General features: G+C 45.6%; 1 pseudogene; it reads left to right on the top strand.

Annotated features, from left to right (window-relative positions):
- The first annotated feature begins 11,675 nt into the window (after window positions 1-11,675).
- LOC127193263 (ATP synthase F(0) complex subunit B1, mitochondrial-like) overlaps window positions 11,676-13,495 on the top strand; it is a 29,741-nt pseudogene continuing 27,921 nt past the window's right edge.

Below are 13,495 nucleotides of genomic sequence, written 5' to 3'. Positions count from 1 at the left end.
CAGAGACAGAAGAGACAGTGTGCTCCAACTAATCTAAAGGTCACAGTCACTCAGTACCAGTGGACGTTCCCAGGTTAGGAGCATGAAAGTGAGGAAATAAGGGAAGTGGGGGATCCAACTGCTGAGCCATCTCTCCAGCCCCCAGAAAAGTTAGGAATCTAAATTGAGGGTGAGTTAGTAACTTTATTATCTAATGAATCATTTATTTTTAGGTGCATTAGTGTTTCGCCTGCATGTCTGTCTATGTGAGAGTATCAGATCTCCTGGAACCAGAGTTTCAGACAGTTGTGAGCTGCCATGTGGGTTCTGGGAATTAAACCTGGGTCCTCTGGAAGAGCAGCTAGTGCACCTTCAGCTTCCCCCTGCCGTTGTTGTTGTTGTTGTTGTTGTTGTTTTAAAGTCTCATGTAGCCCAAGCTGGCTTAAAGCTTGCTACAAATGGCCAGGCATAGTGGCACATGCCTTTAATTCCAGCACTTGGGAGGCAGAGGCAGGCAGATCGCTGTGAGTTCGAGGCCAGCCTGGTCTACAAAGCGAGTCCAGGACAGCCAAGGCTAACACAGAGAGACTCTGTCTCGGGGAGGCGGGTGGCGGTGTAGGGGGAAGGGGACGGGCAGGGGGAGGGAGGGGACCTGCGACCTGCTATGTAGCACTACTGGCCTGGAGCTTTGGATCCTCCTGCCTTCACCCCCAAGTGCTGGGTTAACAGGTGTGCACCAACTGCTCAGCTTGTGTTTGTTTGTTGCTTCTCTGGTTGTTTGTTTTGGGGAAAGTCTCACATAGCCCAAACTGGCCGTGAACGCTTGATCCACCACCTCTATCCTCCATGTGCCATGCATGATCTTAGGCGTGTGCAGGTTTCATCCTGCTTCTGGAGCATACAGAACCATGTAAGACAGAGTATGTCTGTGGGCTAGATCCAGGCTCCTGACAGACACCGGTGTCTCCCCCTCTGGTGTGGCCCAACAAGCAGAGGGCTAGACAGAACAGCAGCTTAGAGAAGACTACAGGACCTCCCACAGTCCCTCGGGACTCCACCTCTGGAATGTACTTACTTGCTTAGATCTTGATGGCCTGGCTTCTTTCACAGAGCAGTGTACTTCCATCCCAATCCCCAACGGCTTCTCCAGGGCTGTAGAGCCTCCTAAGCTAACTGTCTTTGAGGTTCCTGGGACTCAGGCTCAGGACAATATGGACCCCTACTTTTCTGCCCACTGGGCTGTCTGGCAGGGCATTTGTCAGGGCTAGGTCCACCTGGAGGAAAGAAACTTGGATTTTTTTTGCAGAGCATGAAATTCAAGACCATAGGAGCCTCCTTCGCTAGATCTGTCAGTCCCACTAGCTTGTCCTGAGAACCCTTGTTACCTGGGTCCCCAGCTTCAGACCCGGAAGGGCATTTCAAGGTCAGTGCTAAGCAGTCAGCCTCCACCCCTGTCAGCGCTATCTATATCAGTGGACCCAAGTACTCAGGAACAAAAATATTTAGGGAAAACACTACCTATAATATAGATTTGTTTTGTTCTGTTTTGTTTTTCGAGACAGCTTTTCTGGGTAGCCTTGGCTGTTCTGGACTCACTTTGTAGACCAGGCTGGCCTCGAACTCACAAAGATCCACCTGCCTCCGCCTCCCAAGTGCTGGGATTAAAGGCGTTGCCATATTCAATTATGTGAGGTATTAGAAGAACCAGAGCTGGGTTCAAGTGCTAGTTTATATAAGCAACTTAAACATGTGCAGATTTGGGGATCTGTAGGGAGTCCACAAACCTCCTCTTACAGATACTAAGAAAGGTGCATCCTGCCTCTAAAACTAATTAAATGGCCTACTCACTCCAACTCAAAAGACGGGGCATAGGTCAGCTCTTGAGTCCTACACAGTAGAAAGCCCACAGCATCTCAGAAGCAGTTCTGGGAGGTTCTGGACTGTGCTAGAAACAGAGAATAGCCTTGGCGTTGCACAAAGGAACACACAAAGAGGAAGTAACTTGGCAAAGAACTTATTGTTGTGAAATAGGTGCGCCAAAACCCAGTCAGGGTTAGCAACACACTGAGTCCAACATAGCTCCTATCTTTTATCTGGGACAGGCCGCCAGGATAAGTCTTATCCCATCTGTGGAAGTTCTATGTCACAATCTGATGCCATTGGCTAATCCGTACAAAGGGAAGGCTCAGGAAATATGAATACTTGTTGACTAACTTTGATTTAAGGAAAAAAAAAAAAAAAGAAGAGTATTTCTTAGGCTGGAGAGTTGGCTCAGCAGTTAAGAGCACTAGTTGCACTTCCAAAAGACCTGGGTTCAGTTCCCAGCACCAAGATAGCAGCTCACAATTGTCCTTAACTCCAGTTCCAGGAGATCTGACACCAATCAAGCACACAGATACAAGCAGGCAGAGCACCAATGCACATAAAATAAAATTAAATACATCGTTGAAAAAAAAAAGCTGTGTGTGGTAGGGCACACCTTTAATCTCAGCACTCAGGAGGCAGAGGGATCTTTGTGAGTTCAAGGCCAGCCTGAACTACAAAGAGAGTCCAGGACAAGCCAGGGCTCTGTGTAACAGAGAAACCTTATCTCAAAAACAAAACAAAACAAAAGTGTTTCTTCCATCTACACCAAAGTTCACTGACTATGAGATTATGATAATCTGGAAGAACCCCCTGGGAAAACAGAAGTTATCTTAGGCCTTCTATCGCTGTGATGAAACACCATGACCGAAAGCAACGTGGTGGCAAAAGGGTTCATTTCTTCTTACAGTTTGTAGCTCGTCATCCAGGGAAGCAGGAGTAGGAGCCGATGCAGAGGCCATGGAGCAGTGCTGCTTCCTGGCTTGCTCAGCCTGCTGGCTTATACCATCCTGGACCACCAGCCCAGGGGTGTCATCACTACAGTGAGCTGGGCCCTCCTATATCAGTCATCAATTGAGAACACACAATAGGCTTGGCCACAGGTCAGTCGGGTAGGGGCATTTTCTCAACTGCAGTTCCTGCTTCCCAAATCATTCCAGCTGTGTCAGGTTGACATAAAACTAGCAAGCACACAAGTGAAAAGTTGAGGAAAGAAAGAAAGAAAGAAAGAAGTCGGGTGTGGTGGCGCACACCTTTAATCCCAGCACTCGGGAGGCAGAGGCAAGCGGATCGCTCTGAGTTCAAAGCCAGCCTGGTCTACAAGGTGAGTCTAGGACATCCAAGACTAACACGGAGAAACCCTGTCTAGAAAAAAACCAAAAGACAAAACAAACAAACGGAAAAAAAAAAAAAAAACCCATAGCATGCCAAAGGGCATTGGTGGCACACTACATTAATACCAGCACTCCAGAGGAAGAGGGATCTCTGAGTTCAATGCCAGCCTGGTCTACAAAGAGAGTTCAAGGACGGCCGGAGCCACATAAAAACCTGTCTTAAAAAAACAAACAAAAAACCACACAGCGGTCCAAATTTCACCAAACTAAACTTTATAGATTCAGGAAAGGAAAAAAGTTCTTACAAGTAGACAGGGGTGAGAGAAAATACAAAATCTATACAGATGTCTCCCCAATTCCACAAAAAGAACATGAGAAATATGCTTTGGGTGAGAAAATACGCAGAGTGTTTAGCATGGAAATCATACTCAGGGCTGAGGGCAAAATAAACAATGAAGTTGCAAAAAAAATATATAGAACAGTTTTCAGAGGATTTATTTCTTTCTTACTTTGTTGTTGTTGGTTTTTTGTTTTTGGGGGGTTGTTTTTGTTTTTGTTTTTTTGTTTTTGTTTTTGTTTTTGTTTTTTGAGACAGAGTTTCTCTTGTAGTCCTGGCTGTCCTGGACTCACTCTGTAGACCAGGCAGCTAGTCTCGAACTCACAGAGATCTGCCTACCTCTGCCTCCATGAGTGCTGGGATTACAGGCATGCACTACCAGCGCCTGGCTCTGAGCATGTTCTTTGGCTGAACAATTTGGTAAGGCTAATGAAATTGGCCTATTGTAAAGTTACTTGCTGGGCTGTGCCAGCACTTGGGAGGTAAAGACTGGTGGATCTCTGTGAGTTCAAGGCCAGCCTGTATATATAAAAAGTTCCAGGATAGCCAGAGCTACATAATGAGACCCTGTCAGGAAGGAAGGAAGGAAGGAAGGAAGGAAGGAAGGAAGGAAGGAAAGACAGACCTAGTGCCTGACAAGGGTTTAGCCCAATGAAGACAAGCTGACTACTCTTTTCCACATTAAGGCTTGGGTTTCTATTTAAGCAGAAGTAATGTCAATTCAAAGTGGTGGGGGTTTTTGTTGTTGTTGTTGGTGGTGGTTTTTTTGTTGTTGTTGTTTTGGTTTTTTGTTGTTGTTGTTGCTGTTTGTTTTGGTTTTTGGTTTTTTGAGACTGGTTTCTCTGTGTAGCCTTGACTGTCCTGGACTTTGTAGACCAGGCTGGCATCAAACTCACAGCAATCCACCTGCCTCTGCCTCCCAAGTGCTGGGATTAAAGGCATGTGCTACCACCCCACCCACCCACCCCCTGACACCAAAGTTTTTCTTTTTCTAGATTGTAAAGATTCCACCTATTTAAGCTGGGTGTGGGTGGTAAGCACCTGTGTGGTTTTAGCCACTGGAGAGACCGAGGCAGGAGAACCAATTGAGTCTAGGACTGTGAGGCTAGTGTAAGCAAATCAGTCTTAAAACAAAAGTAAAGGAGCAACACACATTTCAAAGACTGGTACAGCAGATCATGCCGGTAGATCTGGTCCTTGGGATTGGAAGCAGAGGGATCCTGAGTTCAGGGTTAACTTTAGCTGCATGGAGAATTCAAGGCCAGCCAGGACTACATAAGATTCTGTCTAAATAAATACAATTTCTGACAAAAAAAAAAAAAAAATTTGTTAATGTAAAAAAATAAAGATTTCATGCAATTTGTTTATTGCTAAGGTGTGTAGGTATGTGCATGTGTGTATGTTTTTTGCATGCAGGTGTGCACACCACACAAGTGTGTTTACCTGTGCATATGTGTAGAGGCCAGAAGAAGGCACCCAGTGTCTTTCTGTCCTTAGAAGCAGGGTCTCTTCCTGAACCTAGAGCTCAATTCCTTTAGTAGGCTGGAAGCCATCAAGCCAGTGATAAATTTTACAAAAACTATCAAAGTATGTTAAAGTTACCATGTTACTACGCAACTGTTTAGATCAACACAAAGACAAACTTCCCGCCAACCAGTATTCAGTCTAAGTATTTATTAAAAGTTGTTGATGAATATTAATAATTAATATTTAGTCATAAATCTAGTAAAGCCTTGTTTATTCATCATTTCAATAATGTTCCCAGATAACCATGTATAAAGACTATGACTCATTCAAAATTAAGCACAGAGGTGAACATAATAATTAAACTATTATCCCACTATCAACTTATCATCCTCCCATCCAGGGTCCCAGGTACTTGCGTTATAATCGTGTCTGGAATCCATCCATTCTCTTCTTTTCTTCTCCTCAACTCCCTCGACTTCCGGAGCCTTGGTAAGGTTTTACTAAATATATGACTGATTTGTTTTGTTTTGTTTTGTTTTTTGTTTTTCGAGACAGGGTTTCTCTGTGTAGCCTTGGCCATCCTGGACTCACTTTGTAGACCAGGCTGGCCTCGAACTCACAGCGATCCGCCTGCCTCTGCCTCCCAAGTGCTGGGATTAAAGGCAGATCGCTGTGCGTTCCAGGCCAGCCTGGTCTACAAAGCAAGTCCAGGACAGCCAGGGCTACACAGAGAAACCCTGTGTGGAACAAACAAAACAAAAAACAAAAAGAGAGAGAGAACTACGCAGCCACACAGAACTGAATGGTTGGCCTGGGAGTGGAGCTTAACACTAGAGTAAGCCACTGCCTGGCTTCAATTCCTGTGCCCCAAATCCTAACTAACGATCAAGGCCAGAGTGTCCTCCATTGCTATAGTCCAGAGAGAACCTGGACTAAACTCACAGACTGCTGCAGGAGACAGATAGGATTTAAGGCGTCTAAACCCTGAGGCAAATCCCCTTTCACACACCCCATGAAGTGACTCACTTTCTTTTTAATAAGCACTGCTTCCTGGAGGCAGCCATTTTATTCTCTCTGAAAGATTACACATCTCTGGAAGCTTTGTTACTCCCTTTCAAAAGGGAGGTGGTGCACAGAGAAAAGCTCAAACATCAGCTGGTTTGAGATTAGTTTTGTTTGTGAAATAAATAAATAACTTTCAGGCGAGTGTAGTGGTTCACACCTATAATCCCAGAACTCTGAAGGCTGAGGCAGACAGATTGCTGAAAATTAAAGGCCAGCCTGGTGGACATAATGAGTTCTTGGACAGTGTGGGCTATGACATGAGAATCTGACTCAAACAACAATAAAAAGGTCAGGTTGACACACAGAAACCCTGTCTCGAAAAACAAAACAACAACAACAAAAACAGTAAGAAGGTAAGTTTTCGGGTTACTGTGAAAACCATTACTCAGGGCTGGAGAAAAATGGCTCAGAGGTTAAGAAGCGCTTACTGTTCTTTCAGAGATCCTGAGTTCAATTCCTAGCACCTACATAGCAGCTCACAACTGTTGGCAACTCACCCCCACACAGACCAAATGCAGGGAAATCACTAATGCACATGAAATAAAAATCAGTTATTGGCCAGGCATGGTGGTGCACACCTGTAATGCCAGCACATGAGAGGCAGAGCCAGCAGGATTGCTGTGAGTTTCAAGGCCAGCCTGGTCTACAAAGGGAGTCCAGGACAGGCAGGGCTATAAGAGAAACCCTGTCTTGAGAAAACAAAACGAAACAAACAAACAAACAAAAAGAATAATACTTCCACTGGGATTCTTTGTTCACAGAACACTTTGTTGTTGAGTGTCTGGTAACTGATGCTAAAAAGGCTATGACTAACAAAAACATTCTTCTACCACGGTAAGAAACGACAGCATCCAGTTGGAGGAGTGGACCATGTGATTCAGTCCAGGAAATTCACTCTAACCCAGGGATGGGCACAGGATGCTGGGGGAGGATACAGCCCAAACCAGAGCCAAAACAGCTTCCCCAAGGTGACATTGAAGCTGAGACCGGCAAGGGGGGGGGGGGGCAGGCGGAGGGCTGGAGAGGAAGAAATGGCCTCTGTAATGAAAGCCCAGCTGCCAGAAACATGCACTGCATTCAGGGACATGCAAATTATCCAGAATCTTAGGAAGTGGGAAAATGTACATATATAATGCAATAAAAAAAGAATAAGAATTTTATTGTATATAACACTGTGTATAATAGATAACTTTATTACCTACTTCTATAACTATTATAGAGTTTTATAATATATAACTTTTTATTCCTTTCAATTATATGTAATAATATAGATTAACAATAAAAAGTATTCATTGTATAATATACAATTATATATCATATGATACATTTATGATGTTAGCATATTACACAATAAAATAGTTTTATTGCTACATAATAAACTTTTTTTTTGTTTTTCAAGACAGTGTTTCTCTTGTAGTCCTGGATGTCCTGGACTCGCTTTGTAGACCAGGTTGGCTTTGAACTCACAGAGATCTGCCTGCCTTTGCCTCCCAAATGCTGGGATTACATGTGTGCACCACCACCCCGGCCCATAATAAACATTTTAAGCTCTATTTTATTTATATGTATGTGTGTGGCATATGTCAGCAGAGAGCACCAACAAGCATCTGTGCACCTGAGGCCAAGTTAAAGCAACTGGCAAGGTCTCGGTGCATAGCCCTGGCTGTCCTGGAACTCTCAATGTAAACCAGGCTGGCCTCGAACTCACAGATGTACCTGCCTCTGCTTCATGGCCAGTATGTTAAAGAAAGAAAAGAAGGAAGCAGAAGCCCCAACATTTCTTTCCCCACCAGGCTCCCCCTCCTTCTCCTCCTCCTCCTCCCCTTCCTCCTCCTCCTCCTTCTTGTTCTTTTTGACAAGATTTCTCCATGCAGCCTTGGCTATCCTGGACTTTGTAGACCAGGCTGGCCTCGAACTCACAGAGATTTGCCTGCCTCTGCCTCCCAAGTGGCGGGCTTAAAGGCGTGCGCCACCACACCCACCTCCCACTCTTCTTTTTATTTATTTACTTTTAAATTTATTTACTTATTTATTTATTGTTTTTTCAAGACAGGGTTTCTCTGTGTAGCCTTGGCTGTCCTGGACTCACTTCGTAGACCAGGCTGGCCTCGAACTCACAGTGATCCGCCTGCCTCTGCCTCCTGAGTGCTGGGATTACAGGTGTGCGCCATCGCATCTGGCTTTCAGATTGCTACTCTTAATGGAGCCACCATCTCTCACTAGTGCCGTAGACCGGGGTCCAAATCATTGAAGGGCCTTTAGGGACACGCCTCCACATCACAATACACACCCCCCTGCACATGCGCCTCCATGTGAGCCTCTCTGCTCAAGCTGTAACATGCTATTCTTGCCATGGGTCAGCATCAAAGAACGGTCATTTTTCATTACGCTTTATTTCTTTATTAGGTGGCACAGCATGGTGTGCACAGGAAAGTGAGAAAAGGACCTGTGGGAACTGGTTCTCTTCTGTAATATGGGTCCCAGGGAGTGAACACGGGTCCTTAACGTTTGGCAACAGCTGCCTGTAACTGCTGAGCCGTCATCTCTCTAGTCCCACAGAAAAAGTTTAAAGCTATTGGAGTTAAATCATTTAGGAAACTGTTGCAGCATTTCACTCACTCGTTCATTTAACCAGCAATGTTCCAGGCCCTCGGGTTATAGATGGTGAGCAAACTAGATACTACGGTTGAGTTTGTGCTTTTTTAGGGGGTGCTGGGGAACTAAAACTTCGCTCATGAAAAGGACACCCCAGCTCCCAAACTTCAACTTGGCTAAGGACGGGCTACCAGGGACAAGTGACCAAATGAAGCTCTAGGCAATTTAAGAGACAACAATCTCATAAAAATAATAAATTCAAGCTGAGTGTGGTGGTACATGCCTTAATCCCAGCACTGGACAAACTCTTGTGAGTTTGAGGCCAGCCTGGTCTACATAGTAAGTTTTCCAGCACATCAAAGGCTACATAGTGAGACCCATGTCTCAAAAGAAATAATAATAATAATAATAATAATAATAATAATAATAATAATAATTTAATTTAATTAATTTAAGGGAGAACATAGGTGCCACAAAATCTGTTTTGTCACGACTGTGTCCAAAGCTCTCAAGCCTAGAACACAGTAGCTGGTCCCTAAGTGTTACCTGAGCGAATAAAAGAACTCAGAGACGTGGCTGGTTTTGACTTGAGAAGTGACAACACAAATTGGGAGAAGCAGATGGCTCACTGCATATTTAAGAGGTGAAACAAACAGGTGAGAAAAATAGACTGAGGGCTGAGAGATAAAAACAGAACAGGGCCGATTTCTCTCCAGCCTGTGCTAAACATAGTAGCCAGAGTGATCATGTGACTTCTCTGAGCAGAACCCTCCCACAGGTCCCTGTAGTACTCAGAGTAAAACCCCAAATCCTTGCAATCGTTAAGGCTGTATGTGATCCGGGCTCACCAGCTGCCTCTCAGATAATCTCCCCTGTTTCTCTCTGTTCCAGCCACCTGGGGCCACCTTGCTGTTCTCAAGTTTGCAGTTAGGGTCCTGATCAAGGCCTCTGAACCAGGTGTTCCTTTTGCTCCAAAATATTCATGCAGCACAATGCTGGCCTTTTAAAGGCCTCTTGTTTTTAAAGAGGTCTGTTCTCATCGGCCTGATGCTGTAACAGACGCTGCACACCATTACTCTGTCTGTTCAGTTTTTCTCCATAACCCTTCAGCCCTTCTTGGGAGAGAGATGGATAGATACTAGACTCTACCAGGCTATAGCTTTACTATCTCCCTTCCCACAGGAATTTAACTTTCCTTGAGCCTAGAGCATTAGGTGGCACTTTGTAGCTTGATCTCTCTCTCTCTCTCTCTCTCTCTCTCTCTCTCTCTCTCTCTCTCTGTGTGTGTGTGTGTGTGTGTGATATAAAGTCCCACTATGAACAGCAGGCTAACTTGCGATGATCCTCCTGCCTATGCCTCCCACAGGCCAGGGCTGCAGGCAGGCACACCACCACACCCCACAGTCAATACTGCTGAGAAAACAAAAAGCAACTCCCAGCTTTCTACCTTGAACAACTAAGCAACAGTGGTTTGCGGAGGCAGTGGGGGGAGGGGGAGAGACGGGGAATGTGGGGGGAGTATAAACTCAGGTTTGGACATGCTGTGTCTGAGTGTCCTGTGAGCCCAGAGGCCGGGTGGCGAATGTCATTGAGGCAGTTCAACACGTGGATCTGGTGGTGAGCAAAAGAACCAGAGATATAAATTTAGCACTGGCTTATACGTGGCATTGAACGGGTGAGACGGGAAAGAAAACTTAAGAGTTAAAGCAAAGAGAACATTAGGAAACACCAACAGTTAGGAGGGAAAGGAGTTGCAGCTGACTATAGAAAGTGGTGGGGTTTTTTTATTTTTTCAAGACAGGGTTTCTCTGTGTAGCCTTGGCTATCCTCAACTCACTTTGTAGACCAGGCTGGCCTCGAACTCAGAGATCCACCCTCCCTGGCTGCTGGGATTAAAGGCATGCACTACCACACAAGGCCATAGAAAGTATTCTAAAAAGAAAGGCTGGGGGCTGGAGAGATGGCTCAGTGGTTAAGAGCGCCACCTGCTCTTCCAGAGATCCTGAGTTCAATTCCCAGCAAGCACATGGTGGCTCAAAACCATCTATAATGTGATCTGATGCCCTCTTCTGCAGATAAAGCACTCATATACAACAAATAAATAAATATTAAAAAAAGAAAGAAAAAAAGAAAGGCCACACTGCGAGGCTGAAGAAGGCAGATCTCTGTGAGTTCAAGGCTACCCTGGTCTACATAAGCAAATTCCAGGACAGCCAAGGCTACACAGAGAAATCTTATCTCAAAACCAAAACCAAACAAGGAAACAGAAAGAAATCAAACTTAATGGCTTAAAACACATTTGTCATCTATTTGTTCAATAAGACACCCTGTTTTTGTGCACTTATTCACAGACCATTCCAAGTACCAACTACACAAGGTTTTACCCCAACAGCCAATTCTCTGACACCAGCTAGCTATGCCAAACCTCAATCCTGGCCCCACTTGCCTAGAATCAGGGCCAGACCTCACAATGTAGGGTAGGGGTTCACTGCTGCAGAGATCCCTCCTCGCCCCACTTCAGATGCCAAGTACAATCCTAGTTTCCTGGGGGCTCCTTCCTCAGGATGATTTACAAAAGAGCTCACAGATATCAAAGAAATACTTTGCCCCACCTACCAGATTGTTACACAAGACAGAGCATTGGGAGGAGGCTCCCACAGTGAGGTCTAGACAAGTCTGATGTGTAGGAAACTTTAACCTCCGTGAAATCAGAATATGCTACCCCCCTGGCATGTGGATACATTCACCAGCTCAGAAACTCGTCAAATCTAGTATTTCAAGTTTTAAAAACAAAACAAAAAACTCAGCCTCCAGCCCTTTATGGTACTTAGGGCAGAAAATAGAAGGTGGTTGTTTGTTGTTTGTTTTTGTTTTCTGGTGACTAGCTTCATGTGGAGGGGAGTTAGCTCAGGCTTATAAACTGAGGTGTGATTTAATGCTGGTCAAGGTGCTCATTATGGGATGGTAAGACGGCCCAATGGGTTTAGGCTCTTGCCAGCGAGCCTGACAGCTTGAGGTCATCACCCAACATCGACATGGCAGAAGGAAACCATCATCTCCGGCAAGTTATCCTCTACACCCACACCATGGCGCATGTGCGTGCATACACACGGAATAAATAAATGTGAGTTTTTTAGAAAGAGGCCTTGTTCTAAATAACAAGAGGCACCCTTATTACTCGGGAGCTTAAGGATAGAGTTCAGTGGTAGAGCACTTCTGTTAGCGTCTTTTTGCATCACTGTGATGAAATACTCTGACACAGGTAACTTCAGGGGACAAGGGCTTATTTCAGTTCACGGTTCAAAGTCACAGTCCACTTCTTCCACAAGGGAAGTCCCAGAGGCAGGAGCCACTTCAGAGGAGGAGAGAGCACAAGATGAGTGCACACATGTGCTCAGCCCCCTTCCTCCATGTACACTACCTAGAACCTGGTGAGGGAATGGTGCCGCCCACAGTGAGAAAGCCTTTCCATCTCTTTTAAGATAATCCCCCACAGGTATGCTCCAGAGGCCCAGCTCCCAGGTGATAGTAGACTTTGCCAAGTTGTCCAACAGGCTCACATTCTGCAGCAGCAGACAAAGACATAAGAGGAGAGAAGATGGAGATGGAGGCGGGGGAGAGGGAGAGAGAGGAGGGAGAAGAGAGGGAGACAGAAGGTGAGGGTGTAGTATTATTCAGGAGACTCTAAGTGGTTTAGGAGGTCTGTGGCAGGAACCTTATACACAGACAGTGGGAGAGGAGTCTGCATTGCTTAGCTGGGTCCCCTCTTCCAGAGTCTCTCAGAAGGCAGCAGCCAAAATATTAGCCCTGGCTGTGGTGTCATCTGGAGGCTTGCCTGGGACGTGACCCTTTTCCAAACAGTTGGCAGCACTACATTTTCCTAGGGGTGTCAGACTGAGGACATCAGTTCCTTCTCTTGTGGGTCTCTGTTAGCACAACTCATGAAGTAGGGCCTCCTCAAAGGGCCTTGCAAGGAGAGAGAGAGAGAGAGAGAGAGAGAGAGAGAGAGAGAGAGAGAGAGCGCTAGTGGCTGTAAAGTAGCCTGCTCTCAGCAGGACTATAGTGAGCAGGCAAGTCTGTATTAGTCACTCTTCTGCTGCTATGATAAAACACCATGACCACAGGCACCCTAAGGAAGAGAGAGCCTATTTGGGCTCAGATTCCAGAAGGATAAGAATCCATTCTAGTAAATAGCAGAGGCATAGCAGCACATGGCAGGCACGGAGGCAGGAGCAGGAAGCCGGGAGCTCATATCCTTGAGAGCAAGCTGGACATGGGTGAGGACAAAATGCTCTCACAACCTCTCCCCGCAGAGCATGGTGGCACACGCCTTCAATCCCAGCACTCGGGAGGCAGAGGCAGGCAGATCACTGTGAGTTCCAGGCCAGCCTGGTCTACAAAGTCCAGGACAGCCAAGGCTATACAGAGAAACCCTGACTTGGGAAAAAAACAAAAAACAAAACATCTCTCCTCAGTGACATACTTCCTGCAGCAAGGCTGCACCTCATAAACATCCCCACACGGTACCAATACTGGAGACCAAATATTCAAATGCCAGAGCTGATTGGGGACATTTCTCAAAGCAGCATGAAGCCAAACAGCGGCCGGCTCGCCACAGAGTTATGCCATCCATCTCACTTTTGTCTTTCTCTATTTATTTGAAGTGAGTTACTAGGTTTAGCTAACACAGGAGAAAGAGATCACCAAAGGGAGTGAATAGGAGGAGGGCAGTATTAGGGAGCCCTTTTTGGTACAGCTTCAATGGAAGATGCATCCAAATTGTTTTCAGAGCAGCCAAGAGATGTGGCAATGAGAGAGAGCATTCATTCCCTGAGAGAGATGGCTTAGGGGCGTC

Source organism: Acomys russatus, chromosome 8 (genome assembly GCF_903995435.1).
Source record: "Acomys russatus chromosome 8, mAcoRus1.1, whole genome shotgun sequence".
In the NCBI taxonomy this organism is placed as follows: Eukaryota; Metazoa; Chordata; class Mammalia; order Rodentia; family Muridae; genus Acomys; species Acomys russatus.
Note: the sequence above shows the minus strand (reverse complement) of the source record. Positions and strands in the feature narration are given on the sequence as shown.